The sequence below is a fragment of the Limulus polyphemus genome, unplaced genomic scaffold (genome assembly GCF_000517525.1).
Source record: "Limulus polyphemus unplaced genomic scaffold, Limulus_polyphemus-2.1.2 Scaffold4212, whole genome shotgun sequence".
Classification (NCBI taxonomy): domain Eukaryota; kingdom Metazoa; phylum Arthropoda; class Merostomata; order Xiphosura; family Limulidae; genus Limulus; species Limulus polyphemus.
The window spans coordinates 89,719-94,292 of record NW_013669822.1 but is presented as its reverse complement, the minus strand read 5'-3'; positions in this window follow the sequence as shown (position 1 = coordinate 94,292).

The following is a 4,574-nucleotide window of genomic DNA, read 5'->3' as shown; positions in this document are numbered from 1 at the left end:
GGTGGATGTTTAGATCCCAGAGAAAGTAACTGTAAATACAGAACCTTCCCTGGGAGGTCCCCTCACCACGTACAGGGGGAGAGTGGTCAGCCAGTTAGCTGTACCTTATTACCCACCATCTACGTTCAGAGATTGACTGTCACAATGCACCCACTGATTAAAGAGTAGGGAATATTGTTTGGTATCGCACGGATTCGAACCCGGCTTGTTATCTTCGAAATTCAAATCTCTACCAAGGGGCAAACCGTATCCCCTATTATGACTAAATAGTAAAATGTATCCTAGTCCTACATCGTCACTATACAGTGCCTTGCAAAAGTATTTCTCCCCCCCCCACCGCTGTAAATTTTCACATTTTGTTGCTATATGAGCTTGCAATCATGAAACTTTCTAATGGGACTTTAGACTTAAAATCTACACAATCTACTCCAAACTGAGAAAGCTAAAAAATGCTAATATTATATAAGTAAGTTAGTTTTTCAAAGAAAATTAGAATATTCACAATTGCATAAATATTCAACCCCTTTGCTACGGCAACCCTAACTCAGTTTGGATGCAAAATATCAGTTTGAAAAGCTAAAAACATTAGTGGTCTTAGTTTGTGTGTGATCAAAGTAATTTAACTTGACAACAGAATAAATGCATCTGTTTAAGCCACAACTCACTTAGTAATACAACAAAGCAGCCATGAAGACCAAGGAGCTTTCCAAGCAAATCAGGGATAAAGTGGTAGAGAAGCGCAGATCAGAAGAAGGTTACAAGAAAATTTCGCTGATTATTTCTTTGAGTACAATGAAATCCATCATTAAGAAGTGGAATGTTCTTCATACCACCCATTCACTACCCAGATCAGGCCGCCCTTCCAAACTAAGCAGGTTGGCAGGCAAGAAACTGGTTAGGGATGCCACTGTGAAGATGTGAGTCAGTGTTCATACATCGAACATATCCCGGTCCCTATACAAAGTTAGCCTGTATGGGCGAGTGGCAAGAAAGAAGCCATTACTGAAATAATATCATCTTAAATCTCGGTTGAAATTGAGTATTTTGATCCAAATTCAAAGTGTAACGTCTGGCGCTCGCCCAACACAGCATATAACCCAGTCAACACCATCCCAACTGTTAAGTATGATGGTGGCAGCATCACATTATGGGAATGCTTCTCATCAACAGGAACTTGGAAGTTTGTCAGGATTGAGGGGAAAATGAATGATGCAAGGTACAGGTGAATCCTTGAGGAAAACCTGCTTGAGTCAGTCCAGAATCTAAAACTGGATCGAAAATTAACATTTCAGCAAGACTATTATCTGAAGCACAAGGAGGCCAAAGCCACACTAGAGTGGTTTCAAAATAAGAAAGTGAATGCCCTGGAGTGGTCCAGTCAAAGTCCTGACTTGAATCCAATAGAACATTTATGGCGAGACATTGCAGTCTGTCAACGACCCCCAACGAACTTGTCAGAATTGGAGCAATTTTGCCAGGAAGAATGGGCAAACATTACACTATCCTATTGTGCAAAGCTGGTAAAGACCCATACAAAAAGACTCACAGCAGTAATTGCTGCTAAAGTTGCTTCCACCATGTACTGACTTATGGGCTTAATACTTATTTCAATCAGAAAATTTTAATATATATTTTTTCTTTGTAGGTTTGGCTGACATTCAAACTCCTTCAAGTATAACAGTGTTAAGTTTGATCATTAGAGGTTTGATTAAAACAGTTCATTAAAAAAAATGGTTTTTACATTATTTTATTTCATCAAAATGTGACATTATTTATTGGGCTTGTTTGTAATTAGGCTATCTGTGCTCTGCCCACCACGGGTATAGAAAGCCGGATTCTAGAGTTATTTTTTGGGAGTGAATACTTTTGCAAGGCACTTTATTCACTTGTTTTGAACTCTTTGTTAGCAATTTTATAATCAAATATTATTTATCTTTAATCACTTATAAATACCTACTAGCACACAGAATAAAATATTGAAAATATTTATAACTATAGCCCGTAAGCCTAAAGCTTCGATATAATGTGTTTATTCATTCTTACATAACACCTTATTGTCTCGGTGAATAATCACTGATGTTTGTTGAACACGTTATTTTTCGATCCCAAATCATTATTTTCATATGTTATTAGCAGAGACTTAGCGAAAAACCTTTTCTTATATTTGTTTCAAATTTAGAATGATAGTTAATCCTAAAAGTATGTGATATCCATTAAGTTTGAAACGATCTGAAGTACATTGCTTTTAAGAGTCAATTAATGACCTATCAACGTTAAAATTCATCCCAATATGGTTTGAAATGGGATTGAGATTCAGATCCGACTTTAGATGATCCAATTCACTCTCATGTTTTTCAAACTAATTCTGGACAATGTATTGTACCCTGTATTGTTTTATCGTCGTAGATAAGGATCGAAGTGCAGCGCTGAAACGTTGATAGATCAGTGGCAACGTCTGGTACACTCTGAATGATTTTCGACATTCCGAAACAGTCAAAGAACCCAACTCCTGTCACGAAACTTTTGCCACACGATCGCATCATTTCCAACAGCTTACACTGTCAGAACACCATAAGCAAGTGTCTCGTTTGGCTTTCTCCACTTTTCAAGTTATGCTTCTGATAAAAAAGTGAAACGTGCCGCATTCAGTCAGTCACCATCCACAGTTTGCACTCTCATCAGCAGTGAAGTCATGCTTTTCTCCTCGGGTCTTCTGAGATAAACAGTTTTTGATCTAGTTGTTTAGCTGTGATATGACAGTTTTTGTAATCCTTCTTTTGGCGCACTTGGAGAAGGCCAAATATCGGCCTTTGCAAATGTAGTTGGTTAACTCTGAATAGTAATAGCTTTTTCCACGAAAGCATTTCAAGTGAAATAATCTAACGGCAATAGGTAAATGTTGGAGAGTTGCGTTTCTTGAAAGTGAAGAACGTATTCTTAATGTTAGTTCAATTGTTGTGATAATTATTAAAATTATTATTTTAGAGGAAAATATGACAAAAACACTGAAAGAGTTTTAGTTAACATATAATATTTTAAAGATCCACTGCTAAAGCGTTTTACTTTTGTTATCTGAACCTCACTGAAAGAACATAAAACTCTTTAAGTAGTTTCCAGTGAATAAATAAACACTTCTTTTAGACTATATGTGAAAACGTTTAATGTTTAGGACCATTCTAAAAATCATACATGGTAACAACTAAGCAAATAACTATAGCAATTTAAAAAAAAGCTACTGACTCGGGTGATTTTGAGGTTGAATTTAGAAGTCTACCCAGATTTAGCGTAAAAAAGTGAAATAAATGTATCAATATACCGATAGCCAACAAATGACAGAAACTTTAAATCTAATTTAAGAGCAACTTAACAAGCCAAATATCATATTGTAGAACGTATGAATATAGGTAGCTTTCTTTGGTCAGATGTTAATATTAATTAAGTCTAATTCTGGTCCCCAAACCCTGTCAGTCCAATTTCTCGTAAATGTATTTACTTAATCTTAAACGTTTAAAAATAATTAACCTTGAAATTATTTCTTGGCCATGCGTTTATGTTAAAGTTATCGAATTAAACATTATAAAACATTGTAAGTCATTCAATTATCAAATCATAATTAAGTAAAATCATCAGTGAGTCATGATTTTACATAAATTATTCAATATAAAGTTATTGAATTAGATATTACAAAACATTGTAAGTCATTCAATTCTCACAAGATAAACATGCTAGATCTTTAGTAAGTCTGCTAAATTTAAAGGAATTTTTATTTGTTTCAAACCATTACTTGACACGAAAGATAGTTATCAATCTTTGAATGTAAGGACACTCTACCTGTGTTTGCACATTGTTGGTATTTTTTAAGTAATCAAATATTTTATCAAAGTTTTCAGTATGAAAACATGTTAAAAAACAAGACCAGAAGACTAGTGTATGTGATATTTCCCACATGAAAAGGAAAACCAATGTTGTTTATTAGTTAAAGCAAATACTATGGACATTTCAAACCATTTTAGACAGGACAAACTCAGCATTCAAAAGTTCTTCCCTGCTGCGTGACTTGACGCTACAGGATCAGGTAATACGGATGATCCAACGAAAAAATGTGGGGGACGTTAGAATACATGTATCACTACTGTCCAATCTATACGCTTGAAAAGATCCATGAAATGTTGTCTCCAAGATGTTATGAAAGCTCAAAAGGATCACTCGAAGACCTGTTATAGTACTGAAACCTTCAGAATTTCACCTAATGTTTTCATATGTAAATAGAACATATATATTCTGTATTTTTTTTAAAGGGCATTCATAGTTTCTAAAAGGTAAACATAATTTATTTGAACAAAAAACAAAAACAAAAAACCGGCTAAATGTCATAAGTGTTCTTAATATGTTTATTCTACAATTTGGGTATTTTGTTCAGTTAGCTTAACTAAAGTGGAATACGTCGGCGTTTTTCTAAATCATATATTTAATTATTAGAAGTATGATTTCTAAACGTGGTTAATGCCATTCCATGGCCAGGGTGTTATAATGTGACGGTCAATCCTACTATTCGTTGGTTAAAAGAGTAGCCC